The sequence below is a fragment of the Pan troglodytes genome, chromosome 2 (genome assembly GCF_028858775.2).
Source record: "Pan troglodytes isolate AG18354 chromosome 2, NHGRI_mPanTro3-v2.0_pri, whole genome shotgun sequence".
In the NCBI taxonomy this organism is placed as follows: domain Eukaryota; kingdom Metazoa; phylum Chordata; class Mammalia; order Primates; family Hominidae; genus Pan; species Pan troglodytes.
This window is the reverse complement of record NC_086015.1, coordinates 92716312-92732944: the sequence shown is the minus strand read 5'-3', so window position 1 is coordinate 92732944 and position 16633 is coordinate 92716312. Positions and strand designations below refer to the sequence as shown.

Here is a 16633-nt window from a genome sequence, read left to right as displayed (position 1 = left end):
CTATTAAAAACAGTAACATGCTGTACAGATTTGTAGCCTAGGAGTAATAGGCTACACCTTATGCTTTAGGTATGTAATGTGCTCTGCCATCTAGATGTGTGTTAGTACACTCAACGAAGTGCTCCTGACAATGAAAGCACCTAACTACACATTTCTCAAAATGTATCTCTATCACATTTTGTCTAGTGGCACAAGACTGTGCTCCTATTCCCATTAACCACAAAAATTTCACAAATGTGCAGTTTAAAAAGTACATGTGAGTACCCAAGCATACTTAAATCACTCCCAATAACTGAAACTTATTACAAAACAGGAATGAAGAAAAGCAATGTACTCTGTCAAGGAGAGAGAGATCAGGTTTGATACAGTCACAAGAATGGGATGAGCCTCTCCTTGTCCAGGGAAGAAATAAAGGTCCAGAAGAATGATCCCAATGCTATCCACTGCAGAGAATTGAGTAGAAGGCCTTTCCCCTCCATGGAAGGCAAGAGGAGCTTCTGTGGAAACATTGTGAACTGTTGCTTTTTAATTTTACTCATGATGGATTCTTAAAGTATACATATAGAAACCCACAAAGTCAGTAATTTTATATAGTCAAAGCTATAAATATATTATATTTATTCCTTTTCCCTAGTACTAATGAAACTATTAACCCTTCAAAAATAAAGTGAGTACCTATCATAGTTGTTTATGACTTATTTTTCACACCAAACTCTCCTAATTCATTTCAAATTTATTTTTATATGTAGGGCATATTATATTACCCTTTCTCTTGGGGTATTCTTCTAACAGTGTTGTCAAATAGAAATACAATGCAAGCCACATAAGTAAGTTCAAACTTTCTAGTCAGCACATTTTAAAAAGTAAAGAAAAACAGGTGAAATTGATTTTAATGACATTTTTTATTCAAGCTGACCTTTCTAAAATATTTTCTTGTTATATGTTGAAATATATTTAATAATATAAAATAAAATATTAATTAGATATTTCACATGTTTATAATATTTGAAATCTGTAATGTATTTCTCACAAAACATCTCAATTCAGACACTAAATTTTCATCAGCAGTATTTAGCATATATTTAGATTTAATAAATGTACCACTGAAAAAGTAGATACCCATATCTAAGTTGTTTCAAACAAACTTAAAAATTTTTCACAAACTGAATTATCAGCTTTAAAATTAAACTTAAATGAATTAAATAACTTTTTTCTACAAAATCCGTATCTGTTTAGTTGCTGATTTAGTGGCTGAGCAGAGATTCAATTAGGTGAGAATCTTTAAAACACTACCATATATTTAATGCAATAAACTTATAATCCAAGCTTATAAGATCTTATTCATTATGTAGGTAGATGAGGCAGAGACAGGTCAGTTAGATGGATGGATGGATAGATAGATAGATAGATAGATAGATAGATAGATAGATAGAGTGAGTGAGCTAAATTTATGGTAAATTTTATGTCACGTGTAGACACTGTAGAATGTCTCAAGTAGGAAGAAACAAGATGGCCTCCGTTGCTTCAAAATTAGAAGAAAACAGATTTGTTCTGTGCCCACAAACAACTATACCTTGAAAATGCATTTTAATTTAATCACATTCTTTGATGTTCTCATTAGTGTTAATAAAGAAGAAAATGTTATTCTAATCAAGATAAAGTTATTTTCATATTCACTTTACAATGACTAATATAAAATTCAACTGTATTTATAAGGAAATTTACAGTGCATACTTAATTTAAAGGTAAAAAGCTAATTATCCCACACTACAAAACAAACATTTGTAATTTTAAATACCAAATATTTCTTACTCAATCAGCAGTTAAAATGAGAAATCACTTTATATTTTGGTGACAACATTAACATTGTATTCAATTGGTGTTTGTTTTGCTCCCGCTCTCTCTATATATAACAAAAGTCTTTACTTTAAAGAGTAATTTTGGATACCCAACGTCAAGTTTTTATCATCAGAATTCATACAATAAACCACCACTGTGATAAGAACTCACTGTGAAGTTGATTTCTTGTCATTAGAGCAAGGAAGTAATCAAATGGCACCATTTAACAATCGTTAAATTCATATTGGATTTCATGTTACAATAATGAGAATAGAAACTAGAATAAGAAAAAGATGACTAAACTTTAGGAGATTATTTATATTTAACCTGAAAAGACAAGTTTTAAAGATAATAACCAAAGTCTATAATCTTATAAACAATCATTTTGAAGATTTGTTGAACCATTGTCAATCAGATGACCACAAAAGATAAGCTGCTTTAAAAGACTTCCGTGGCAGGAGAGCTTCCGGAGTGGATGAGTGGTTCACATGGCAACAAATGAGAAAAAGAAGCCAGAAGTTTCAGAGATCTTTATAAACATATGAGTCCCAGTGATCTCAAGCATGAATGCAGGTTGTCACATACCTTAAGGAACAGACTCTTTCTATGAATAGCTATAGAAATAAATCACTCTATAAAAAAAGCTCTCCCAATTTTGGAAATATGTGGAGGTGGGTCATCTTCAGGATATTCTAAGCTTTGGGATTTGATTAAAGTTATCGCCCCATGTAGTTTTCATGATTTCATGCACAGAGCCTTCTTTTTGAGCTCAGTGAGCCACATTTTCCTGTAAAATAAAATGAAACCCCCATATGTTTTTAGTCATTTTGTAACAAAATTTGGAATCTTTCTATTGAAGACTTCAGAGTTTTCTGATGTATTGATTTAGTCCAGCTAGGATTTCTCAGCTACTGTTGGGTGAAAGGTCTCTTGTAACACACAATGATCCTAATTCAGGCACAGACAATGGCCTTAGAGTAGTTAAAAATATGTCACCCTGATGCATTTGTTACGGAAGTTAAATATTATCATTGCTTTCATAACTGTTCCTGTAGTAAAGCATAATTTGAGTTTTTATTGTTTCATTTTACAAGTCACCAATAAAATAAATCATATATATCCTGATAGAAAATTAAAGACAATATCACTGACTTTACTAGGAGACGGAGCAAAAATAGAAATAGAAAAGAATCTGAAGAAAACAAAATAAACAAAATGATCTTGTGACTAAATAACTTGCTTCTTAAATCATATACAACTCGCAAATAGTACTGTGCATGTGTGCTATAATTTGTCCTAAGAATATTTTTTGTCCCTATACATTCTGTTAAATAAACTATTTTTTTCTATTTGCCTCACTCTCTATAATTTGATTCTCAGATAATTAAGAAAAAATATTCTATTTACAGCAAAATTTTCTTCTGTACCTGATCACCTAGACATTTTCCCCCCAAACTTTGAAGAAAGAAATCATTTTCGCATGTAACAGAGGCTGCTGGTTTAACAGGGAATGCTATCATGGCTTAGCCCATCCTGATTCTGGGCAGCTAATTTGAATAGCTAGGTAAATTCTGCAAGCAGCCTCTTCCATTTTCTCAGAAAATGTGAGGAAGCTTGGAATAGGACAGAAGACAGAACAGAGGACAGAACAGAAGTAGGGAAAGAGAAGCAAAAACGGAAATAGAAAGTAACTGCTGAGGCATGGCTAATCAGAAAGGACACTTCATGCATATTATAGACCCATTGTGATAATAAAATTGGAATCAAATTGCCTACACAAACCACTTGAGACACTCTGCATCTTTAATTTTTAAAGTTATGAAGACACTTGACACTGAAGGGGATCAATTATCACTAGTTTTCGTGCAAATACTTACTTAAGCAATGCTGTGGGTCAGAGTCAGTAGGAAAATTGCAGGCTTGCAGCCACGTAATAGCAACTAATTACACTATTCCTGGGCCCCTTTTCAATGGTCTCAGTTGGCAATAGTGGTCGTGGCTGAATTATTTTGATTAAATTTCAAGGAGTCTAAAGTTATGATAAATGTGTGTATTTGCTAAAACTGGTTTGGATCATGAAATCACCAAAAAAAACACATTAAAACAAAAGGGAATCCCCCAGTTAAGTTGTTAGGTACTCAAATCCTTGAGATGCGCAGTGTGGTGCCATTTAATAATGGAATAGAGGTTTTCAGTATGGCATAGAAGCAGCTCCCAGATCACAGTGGCCCCCCTTTCAATGGGCAATCTTGAACATATACATTTAGAAAGATGGGAATTTATACTGCTCCACGCTATATGGGACAGTTAATAGAGTACTTTATGTTAATAAAGTAAATGGAATGCTTTACTTTCTGTTAGTAACAGTTTTGAGAGCCTGGTCAGGCACTGGCTTTATTCTGAATTGTCAAGCCTACTTCAAGTTTTCTTTTTTATTATACTAAGGTTAATCAGCTACTTTAATAGAAACATCTCTACTCTCCTTTTTGGTTCCACCCCGCAAAGTATTGAGAGATAAATATTATCTCCATAACGAAAAGTCTGTCAACAAAACAGCTAGTCTAATAGACAAGGAGACTGAACTTCATTTTTGAGTTCAGGAAAACAAACCATTAGAAACTAAATGAGGGTTGTCAGACTTGCGGTAACAATAAAAATAAACAAACCTCATTTGTTGCCTCTATTGCCTTCATCTCCTTTACTCTGTCACCTTTATGAAAACTGCCTAAGTAGACATGACATTGAACACTGAGCATTTCTTCCTTTCTTACTTCTATTTCTTTTCTCTGGGCAATTTGCCCTTAATAAGTGAATTAAGTACTGGTGAATAAATTTATTTCTGTTCAACTGAATATACTGCTTTATTGTATATTTTAAAATTAATTTATTACATATAAAAATAAATTGATTGCAGCCAGGCACAGTGGCTTATGCCTGTAATCCTAGCACTTTGGGAGGTCGAGGTGGGTGGATCACCGGAGCTCAGGAGTTCAAGACCAGCCTGGCCAACATGGTGAAACCCCGTCTCTATTAAAAATACAAAAATTAGCCAGACATCATGGCAGGTGTCTGTAATCCCAGCTACTCGGGAGGCTGAGATGGGAGAATTACTTGAACCTGGGAGGCGGAGGTTGCAGTGAGCCGAGATCGTGCCACTGCACTCCACCCTGGGTGGCTGAGCAAGACTCCATTTCAAATAAATAAATAAATAAATTGCATACTATTTTCTTCAATCTCTTCCAAAGAATGTCACCTTTACAGTAAATAAAGCTTTGCTTGTGAAAGAAGCTCTAAGCCATTTAAAAAAGTAAAATGTGTGTTCTCAGCCTATATGGCCACCTGTCACCACTTGCCTGGAGGGTAGGCATGACACACTGACCTCCATTAGATGCAGTGACTATGATTCCAAAAGTGAAAAGAGGTTATTTTCAGCGCTACATATGCCGCCAAGAAGCTGACATTTTGATGTCCACTCCTCATTTTGCTAGCTTGAATCTACTAGCATAATATTGTTTTGTATCAATCCATAAAAACATAAAAACATATTCACACATTTAACATACTAAATGTTACAAGATATGCATAAATATGCAATCAGACCCTCCCTCTCCTTTTTTTTTTTTTTTTTTTGGACTTTTCTGAAGATTTTATTTCTTTCTAAAACATATATTAGGAAAAGAATATTTGCACAATGCCAGGTAATACCTGGTACATGATAGAGTAAGTAATTCCACTCTGGCGCCCCCAAATCCGCACAGAGTCTGAGGAGGTAGGATTGAAAAGCTACTGTTTTCTATTGATACTGAGCCAATATGGTTAGTAGAAGAAGAAGTTTTCTTTCTTCTCTCTGCTTTGTGGTCTACTTGAGGGTGGGAGGCTGTTAGCAGTGTGATAGGAACTAACAGCATTACATGCTACAAAAAGCAATTGCCTGAGCAATTTTCCTAAGCCAGAGCCAAAGCAAAGCAAATGGAATACTCCCCCTCACCTCCGTGTCGGCCACATGAGAGTGGGGCTACACCGTGATATCCACAGGGCAAATTCCATGGCAGAATCTGGATTCTGTGGCCAATTGTATGGCTACATCGGTCTGCCGCAAGAATGGAATTTAAATATTGAATACTACGTACATTTTTTTTCTTTCCAGAGACCAACAAAAATAAAGAATTTTAACTACACAGGTGCATTTGCTTCATTTCATTGAAAGAAAACACCTTCTAGCCAAAGAAAGATGCACAATTTTATTTGGAAACACTAGTATCATGTTTTGGTATTTTAATATGAAGTCCAATGGAACAGTCGCCAAAAATCCCAACTTAAAATCATTCAATCAGTGTTATACCCTTTAGCTGAAATAGGAACAAAGCATTCCCTAAGATTTGATCATTGAATGTTGAGTGTTTCTTCCCCCGTTTTAGAATGTTATTTATTTCTAAAAATTATCTCCTCACTTCTAGAGAGATAAGAGAAAAACGAAATGAAAAAGCTCAACTGCCAGCTAAGGCTTTTATAGATAACATTTAAAGCAACTGCGCTTCCAGTAGCCCATGCCTAAAAATATAACTGAATTGTATTCATTGAATTCTAAAGGTTCAAAGTACATATAACCATTATGCATTAAGAAAGTAACTACCTGCCCTTAACTTTCTTATTTTGCTTCTAGTTTTGGATAAAATTTTATTGTTTCAATTTCAATTTCAAAGCAACATAATCATGATAGCCATTTATTTTGGTTTTTAATATAAAATTAGCATTTTTATATCTTGAAATCATTCAGGTTTATTTTCTTCTATTTGAATTGTTTATATATAATACAAAAGCATAGGCTAGAGTTGACCAATGAGGTTAGTTAAAAGATTATATATTTTTTATTTTATGAAATTATAGAGTCTTAAAACCAGAAGATAATCTTAGTGATTATCTAATATAGCTCCACTCATTTTTTTTAGATGAAAAAAACTTAGGTTCAGAGGAAATGAATGATTTACTTAGAATCACATGGCTAGTACATGGCAAAGTTGATATTAGAATGCTTAGACTTTTCATCCTAAAATATTTTTGTTCTGCAAGCTCCCTAATGGAATAAAGAATGAAACAGAGTGCTAATCACGTGATAGGCAAGTGGGGGCCTAGGACAAATCAGGGAAAAGTGAAATAAAGGAAAAGTGCCTTAAAATGGTTGTTTTGGTCAGGGTTCCAACAGGAAATATACGACATGCTCAAATTGAAATAATTGGAAGAGAGTTTAATAAATGCACTACTTATCAAGGTAGGGCAGGGTATAAAGAAATCACAAGAGATATTGCTAGAGTCCAGGGCTAGAAATCACTAAGCTATTATTATTCCTAGGCCTAACCCAAAGAAGATAATAGGGTTTCTGAAAGCCAAAGAGAGGGCTCTGTAGAGAACTCTACTTTGACAAGCTTTCTGACTTTTGATCAAGATGCAGAGTTAACATGAGGTGATCCTACAGGGAAGGAGGCAGGGGAATGAACTCAATGACCTTTTTCCCCTTCCTCTGATCTCCTGTAGCAAACATCCTGCCCAAGCTCACCGGAGGTTAAAAGAACCTCTTGATACACAGATCAGTCTCCCTGAATAAGTAGCAGGGTGAAGGGCAAAGGATAGATCCTGTTAAAGAAAAAATTATTCAGGACATATTAAAGATGATAAGACCAACTTTATTCAAAGAGTTGGGTGAACATGGTGATAGGTATAGAGACCACTGCAATGAGATTTTGCATTGCGGGAAAGAGATTGGACTCGACTCCAAATACAGCATGGGCAAGTGGAATTTATAGTGAAAGAACTGGGTGGGGGTTATGGATGGAAAATTACTAAGAGGAAACATTAAGGTAAAGGTGGATTCTAGCTAAACCAACCTAGCAGGACTCTTGTTGAAAGTAGGCTAGGTCAATCAAACGTCACCAAAGAATGGTGGAGGATGAAGAGCCTGATCAGATATTGAGGGTGATCCAAATATCAGGAACAGGGGGTTCTTATTAAACTGACTTAGCAAGGTTCTTGCTAAAACTGGATTTTAGAAAGAAGTAAACAGACTGGTAGAAGGTTCAGAAGCTTTAAGAAACTTTAGTCACACAAAGAATTTTTTTCAATCTAAAGGAATAAATGAAGGCAGAGAGCGGTGATGTTTGGACAAAGGAAGAAATAGAATAAAAGTTCGAAGAGAAAAAGACATCAACTTAAGAATTAGGGGCAAATAAGTATTAACACAGCACAAGAGGAAGAACAACTCAGAATGATGGAGTTGCATGGATAATAATAGGTTATAAAGTCGTGTTTCTACAAAGAGAGAAAAAAAGAGTAAATGGAGAGGAAAAGGAAAGACTGAGGCTTAAAGAGGGCAGGTTGAAGGACTGAGGTGTTAAACAGATTAAAGTTTAAATTAAAAAGTACTATTTTCATGTAAACTTATTCCAATTGGGCCTGGGCTAGAGGAAGAGTTTTCTTGGACAGCACTGATCTAACATGTAACATATATATTGTATTAACCATATAAGCTGCTTGTGAATATTGAGGATTTTCTTATTACCGCAGTCTCTGAAATGTATTCACTTTTAATCTGAAATCCTTTTATTTTGCGGGGTGGGCACAGGAAAATTTTGCAGCATTTCCATTGGTGTTAAGTTATCTGACTTTCCCAACATTTCACTGTGTTTCTGTGTTGACTCTGTCTACTAGCAGCCCCACACCTTTCCTGGACAATTGTCTATGGGCTTCTTCCCCAAAACTATCTGTTACACATGCTGTGCACATTCTAAACCATCCCTCCTTCAACTTTTTTTTTTCTGATATTGCTGTTGCTTGTTTCTAGCTACTTAAAAATTCATTTCTTCCAAAGAGACCCTCAAGTTATATGCAAACCAAGAAAAGAAATATACCAAGTATGTGGAACTTGTCTCCCCCTCTTATCAGAAAAGAATTGAATCTAATTCCATCTGCTAGAAGACTTCATGTATGTCTCAGCCCTTGTGTCATACCCAGCAGCCCTCCCTTTTCACCAGCAAGTATCAATTTCCAGATTTCTTTGCCAAAGCATTGACTTCTTTCACTAGGACATTAACAAAACTCCAAATGAAATAATTTCCTTTAAAACAATTTAGAATTATGCTATCATTTGCCTACAGTTCTTATATTCTTTGAAATTTCATTGATCCCTCTAAGCCTGAGCTCCTTAACCTAGAAAAAGTAAATAACAGCTTCTTTATCATAGGTTGCTAAAATCATACAAGATAATGCATGTAAAGTGCTGATCACAGTGCTGCAAATAATAAAAGCTCTTTAAATGTTAACTATTGTTATTATTGCTTTCTAAATGGCTGTCTGTGATGGGCTGATGATTTATTGTGAAAGATGTTAATGAAGCAAGCTAAGGGGTCAAGGCTGCTCTACCACGGATGAAAATAAAAGAACAAAGCTGCCCCATTACAATCCCTTGGTATCAATGAGTAAGATATTCTCTAATGACAAGCTGGTCTTTTTCTCAGAAATGGAACATATTTATCTCCATAAATCAAATTAGCCAGTCTAGAATAAAGTTACATTTTTCAATGGTGACCTTATTTTTCTAGAATTTGTATTTAATGAATCATATTTGGGGGCATTTAATTTAATCTTGAACAAAAAACCTAATAAAAATATTGCAGAGTCTAGTTTTATAGGTATTTTGAAATACTTGAGAAATAGTTTTGCAAATGGATCACCAAAATGATGGCCTTGGAAAGCCTTCCTGTGCTATAAGCATACAATCTAGGTAAGAATATAGGTAAATTGTCTGAAGTGAAAAATATGATTCTGAGACTGAACTAGGATTGACAGAACCACAAAAAATAAGCCAAATTAAAACCACTATAGATTATGCATGAGATCATTAGGACATAGGGTTAAATAATTAAAGATGGCCCTTTAATTTTAAATTGGTTTGAATTTGAAAATATGCAGAAGCAATCTCACAAACACCTTGTACCCACCACTCAGATTTAATAAACATTTTAATATATTTTCTTTAGATAATTGTGAGAAGACATCAAAAAATGAAGGTTTGATCAAAGTCCTTTTTGAGCAACCTAATTGATTCTATTCCGTGCAATCATCCCCCTTACATTCTGGATATAATCACTGTTCTGAAGTTGAAGTGCACACTTCCCATCCTTGTTTTTATACTCTTTATGTACAAATATATGGTATACTCTTTACGTGCAAATATATATGTGTGTGTCTACACATAGCATATATTATTTTATGTTTCCAAATTTGAAATAACAGGTAACATATTGTATAAATTCTTAAGAGATTGCCTTTTTCTCTCAACATTTTTGTATTGATTTTCTTTATTCATTGTGACTGCTGTATATAAACATATCCAATTTTAGTAATAGATATTTAGGTTGTTTCTAGGTTTTTACCATAAACAACAATGTAATATTGAATAGTTCTGCATATTTTCTTGTGCACATATGCAAGAGTTTTTCTGAAGTAAATTCTGAAGCACTTAGAATCAGAATGCTGGATCCTGGTCAATTTAACTAGATATTGCCAAATTGCTCTCAAAACTTGCATCAATTTATACAACCACTACCAACATATAAGGGTTCCCTTTATTCTATATTCTCACAAGCACATGGTGCTGCCAGAATTTTCTAAATGTTCATTGTTTTGGTGAACATAAAATCAAATAACATTGTTTAGATTTTATTTAAAAGCCAAAGTTAAAATAAATTTTCAAATAAATGTCTTCCAAGCAGTCAGTTACTGGGTTATGAATGTGATGTAGCTTGCCAAATTTCCATTTAACCTATTTTGTACCTATGTGGAATGTTATGATGTATGATATCTACAAGCTGCCAAAAGAATGGCAAAAAAAAAAAAAAAGACATAGCAGATTGCCCCTCTTTCAAAAGCGAGGAAAGACAGTTCCCCCATCCCATTTTTCTCATGGCCAAAAGTAACCAGACACTCAACAAGAGCTCACTTAATAAATCAGATTTTTAAGCTAATTTACACTTTCATAAATATTAGCTTCCTTGGTAATCCTTCTGTTTGCTTCTTCATTCTCTCCTCCTCTCCTGCATATCCTTTTTTTCCCTGTGTTCTTCTTTTTTCCTTCTTAAGAAAAGCCCATTTAAATATACTCAGTTGCAAAGTTGGACTAGTTAGCTACTTAAGGCATGGCAAAGATTATAACTTCCCACTGAGATTTTGCAAGTGAGTCTTTTTCATTAATAGAGCAGCAGGATTTGAGGATTTTATTAACTCTCCATTTAGAGCCTGATAATCCTAATAAACCTATCTTTCTCCTAAAAGACTTGTTTTATCTACTCATTCATATTTCCATGGTAGTAGCAGCACAACCTGTTCCAAATTAAATTTTCTGCAAGGGGTATCTTAGCTTCTAAGGTTAGTCCCTAGAAGGTAAGTTTTTGTTTTATAATTTAATGAAAATTTCTATAAGATACTATACACTTGCTGCATGAACTGAAGACTATTAACTAACAGGCTTCTGTTTCATTGTTATTGTTGCTATTCAAATAATCATAGGTTATGTATGCATATGGTCATAATTTTATCTAAATAATGATAGTTCCCCAGAGTTAATCTTATTTTGAAAATTATAAAGAAGACATAAGATCTTGTGAAATTATCAGAATTAATTCTTTAAGTAAGCAGTCTATATTATTATTCATTTTATAAGGCCTTATATTTGACTTTTGTGAATTATGTTTTAATGACTGCTCAAAAAACAAAGAACAATAGTCTTAAATGCTTTGCCTAATATTTGAAGACAAATGATATACTGCTCAATAACATATGATAACTTCATATCATTTTCCGTCATAAAAAATTGCATGTATTTCAAGGCCTTAACCTAAATAACCTAACTCAACCTATTTATACTAATTCATCTTCTGTTATTCTTCTACACACACCCTACACCTCAGTCAAATTTCTTACTGATTCCTTAACTTCTATTCATCACATTGTTCCATGCTTTTCTCCCTCTGCATCCTGAACCATACTATCTTTATATGAACACTTTTACATTAGTTTCTTGTTGCTTATATAACAATGTGCCACAAATTTAGTGTCTTAGGATAACACAAATTTATTATCTTCCATTTTTGTAGGCTAGAAGTCTAACACAGGTTTCACTGGGCTAAAATCAACGTGTATTTAGAGCTGTGCTCCTTTTTCAGCTTCTAAGGGCCACCTATAATTCCTAGTTTGTGGTTCCATTCTGTCATCGTCAAAGCCTTCAATGTTACAGCTTGCTGACCATTCTTCCATAGTTATATCTCCCTGTCTCTTACCACACTAGAAAATGATCTCCAATTTTAAAGACCTATACAATTAGATTAGGTCCACTATGATAATCCAGGATAATCTTATCTCAAGGTTCTTAATGTAATCACATCTGCAAAGTTCCTTTTGCCATATATGATAATATACTCATGGGTTTGAGAAATTAGCACATGGAAACCTTTGCGGGCCATGATTCTGCCTACCACCCCTTTCTCCTGTTCCTCCCACCTACCAAAATTTCCCGCAGCATTAGATTATGTAGTGGGTGGCTCAAACTAAAAAGGATCATTCAGCTCAACCTTCCATTTTAGAAGTAAGGCCACCAGTCTCATTACTGGCAGGGAGTCAATTCTTGGCAAATATTTGTTAAATACTGAATGAAATAACTTGCCCTTCTCTGCCTGGCTCAGAAACTAACATTTCTCTGAAGTCTCAATTATGCCATCTTGAATAGATTTCTCACTCAAGACTTCTCTAGTATTTATTTACCTTGCCACTAATATGTAATCTACCATTTGTTTTAAACAAGGACAGATGTTACTTTTCTACTCTCAAATATCATACTCATTATATGCTTCATTTTATGATGCTTCTATTACGTGATATTCATTATATGATAATGTTTTATACTTTTTGCTTTTTGATTCCTCAAGTATTCATTCTATTGTGCATTGTCTGTAATTTCTGTGCCATATTTTACTAATCTGGGTCAGTTCTATGCCTCAAGGCAAGATTCAGGTTCCCCGGTTCATTTTTCTTTCTGAACTCGCCTTTGTAATTCGCTTCACTGGAAAACGCATGAGGTTAGGATACCTCATTTAGGGGCAGGTTTTCCATCTCTCCTTTCTTGTTCAGCTTCGCTAATTGTAGTTGGAGTGGCAGCTCAGTTGGATTAGCACCCTGGGGCTCGCTGTCTTTAATTTGCGGAGGAAGAAGTAGGAAGCCATACTCCAGTCTCAGGCCTGTGTGCCTGCCATATTTCTGCCAGGAAGAATCAGTTTTATTTATCACTTCCTGCCCAATGTCCAGCACCTTACCAGCATATAGTAAGCACTTAATAAACATTTATCAAATGAATAAATGTAAGGATGAATGAAAGATTGACATAAAAGTTAAACTCTTATTGGTCTGTATTTTTGAGTCTGACCTTTGGATGCAGGAGCAGAGTGAGTGAGGCGTTTGGCTACCCTAGTTCTTTTCAACTGATCCTGGATAATCACTTCTAAATATTTCTTATATTGGTGACATATATATTTTTTAGAAGGTAGATGATGTATTTTTTAAATGTTTAAGTCAATAAATTGTATTCAAAATGTTAATAAAGCCTCAGACAACCATTTTGCTCTAAGAATGAAATAATAAAATCTTTCGTAATAGAATTCACAATAACATAATATTTGCAAACGAATTCCAAAATGCTTTCAGTCTTTATGCTATTGTTGAGGAATGCATCCCTCAAAAATGGCCTCATTAAAAAACACCACCTATATCAATGTTCATGTCCTATTAAGTTAATATTTTATTAAAATTATATCTTTTTGTTTGTCTTTCTACTCTGACAGACCTCCTTATGTGCATCTGATTCATCTTTGTATCCTTAAACCCAAGATAGTTACTATTTCTATAAAAAATCATTTATGAATAAGTGAGTGGATATTTTGTTTAATATTGTTTCTTCCTCAGATATCTATTGAGCATTAATATGTGCAAGAGACTGTGAAAGCTACACAAATTTTAGCACTGAGCAAGACATAAATATTCCCTGCCATCAAAGCGTAAGAATGAAAAACAGCTACAAATAATGAATTATCTGTCTACCTATATAAGGCTCCTGATGAAGATAAATCAAGATATCTTTATAGTATCTCAAGACTTCATGGCCAGAATAGCTTTCAACTTTTAATTGTTAAATAAAGCCTCCTCACTTTCATATCTGACATCTATGCTTTCTCTTCACTGTCAAGATGGGACCTTTCTCTATTTCTACAAATAAGCCCAGCAGAGTGGAAAGAGTTTCATTAGTTAAGATGGAACATATACTTTGGTATATACAGCATTTAAGAATTTTTAAGTATATACGCACCCAATTTATTTTAGGATTAATTTATCTAACTGGTGTGTGGATTTAAATGATTTTTGTTAATTACAAAGTTTTTGCGTTCATATTAGTGGGGTCCTTCAGCATTAATATTCTTTATAATTTAAGAGTTCAAGGGCAGAGAGAAAGTATATTTTTCTTTCTTGTTCACATGATAAAACAGAAGCATGGAATTTTTAAGTATCTTATTCTAAGTCATATAATGAGTCTTGATTAAAATCACTGCTAGAAATCAAAGCTTTTTGTTCAATGGGTTCAACAATGGGCCATTCATCTTCCATAGACATTTTGCATAAGTAATAGCAGCTCAAGTTTAAGAACAATTCCAGTGGCCATAACATCTATATTCATTCTACATTAGAGCATTTAATTTTCTGTTTATGAATTCAGCATATTTCTCTGAGTTGGACGTAGTTCAATGTTTTATTATAGGAAATCATATTTTTTCCTGTAGGTTGTCAGGAAACAGTTACCCAATTTTACTTAGTTAGAACAATGGTTCCTATCCAAAAAGCTGCTATAAGTAATGAAAATGAAATCAATTTACTGGCTCAGCTCCCAGATTAAGGATTGCTTTATGAATAAATAAAATAGTAGATGGCACCTAGAAGGGGAATGAACAATTTATGTATTATCAGGACACTTCTTACTGTTCACTTTTAGTAAAATGAAACACTTACTATTTGGACTTAAAATGCCTCAAACTATGATGTTATTTTGAAAAAAAAAAGAGATAGGAGATATCCTAGTAATAACAATAAATAATTTAAAGGCTGATTTTCCACAATAATATTATATATGCTAAACAGTTTTAATATTTTATGAATATAAATACTATAACACATCACCCCTATTTCATTTTCAATTTTTCTTCCTCAGTCTATTAAATTAAGGCAAACTCTTTCATATTTTATATCTTTCTAGTGATACACTACAAAGTAAATATGACTGCTCAGATGCTTGTTCAATAAATCTCTGTTATTTGTCAATTTTGTAGTGTTACATGAGGGATTATCAGCATTGTGACAAATTATTCTCTATCATTATTCTTGTTAATAATAGTAATTTTATAGAACTTGACAAAACTAATAAAAGATGAATAATGTTACAAGTGCATCATCTCAAGTATACTATTGTAAAGGTAGCACAAACATAAGAAATCAAAGTAGAAAACTGACAAAACTGGAAACTTCAGGAGGAAAAGACAAGATGCACAGGATAGTCTTGACATACTTCTAGCTGAAATACACTTGAAGTAGAAAGAGGAAGAACAAGAATTGAGAGTGGCCCTTTCTCCCTTTCTGTAATTCTCACTAAAATCATTGTATCTTCACCTAAGATTTCACCTGACAGCTATTCCCTATTGGGCAGTAAATGTTTATCTTCTACTCAGACCTATTTACTGAGCACCAAGCACACTTATCATATATCTATTTCACATGCCCTCTTGATTTTCTTAAAAATATCACTGTCATACGTTTGGCATACTGACGCCATCCCTCAACTCCTCCCTTTTCCTTACCTGCCATATTCAAGCTATCACTAACTCTGTTAGTATTTTTTCTCTAAATTACCTCCTGAATATATCCAATTCTCTCCATTTCCAATTCACCATGCTAGTTCAAGCCACCACTTTGGACTATTGCTGTACCCGCTTAACTGTCCTCTCTAATTCGACTATGGCTTTACTCCAATCCACTCTTCACATGGCAGCCATACTGATCTTTTTAAAATGTAACTATTGGTGCGAGGAGGAGCCAAGATGGCCGAATAGGAACAGCTCCGGTCTACAGCTCCCAGCGTGAGCGACGCAGAAGACGGTGATTTCTGCATTTCCATCTGAGGTACCGGGTTCATCTCACTAGGGAGTGCCAGACAGTGGGCGCAGGCCAGTGGGTGCGCGCACCGTGCGTGAGCCGAAGCAGGGCGAGGCATTGCCTCACCTGGGAAACACAAGGGGTCAGGGAGTTCCCTTTCTGAGTCAAAGAAAGGGGTGACGGACGCACCTGGAAAATCGGGTCACTCCCACCCGAATATTGCGCTTTTCAGACCGGCTTAAAAAACGGCGCACCACGAGACTATATCCCACACCTGGCTCGGAGGGTCCTACGCCCACGGAATCTCGCTGATTGCTAGCACAGCAGTCAGATCAAACTGCAGGGCGGCAGCGAGGCTGGGGGAGGGGCGCCCGCCATTGCCCAGGCTTGCTTAGGTAAACAAAGCAGCCGGGAAGCTCGAACTGGGTGGAGCCCACCACAGCTCAAGGAGGCCTGCCTGCCTCTGTAGGCTCCACCTCTGGGGGCAGGGCACAGACAAACAAAAAGACAGCAGTAACCTCTGCAGACTTAAATGTCCCTGTCTGACAGCTTTGAAGAG

At 34.8% G+C, this 16633-nt stretch overlaps 1 protein-coding gene across 2 annotated transcripts in view; it reads right to left on the bottom strand.

Moving 5' to 3' along the window:
* The window catches only part of CSNKA2IP (casein kinase 2 subunit alpha' interacting protein), a 134658-nt gene that overhangs the window by 54657 nt on the left and 63368 nt on the right, over positions 1 to 16633 (bottom strand). Inside the window, exon 2 of one of the 2 annotated variants that reach the window (XM_054680818.2) lies at positions 12930 to 13140. The exons of the other annotated variant lie outside the window; for it this stretch is intronic. The gene's annotated coding sequence lies outside the window, so the exon portion shown is untranslated. The remainder of the gene's footprint in view (positions 1 to 12929; positions 13141 to 16633) is intronic. 2 annotated transcript variants of the gene reach the window in all.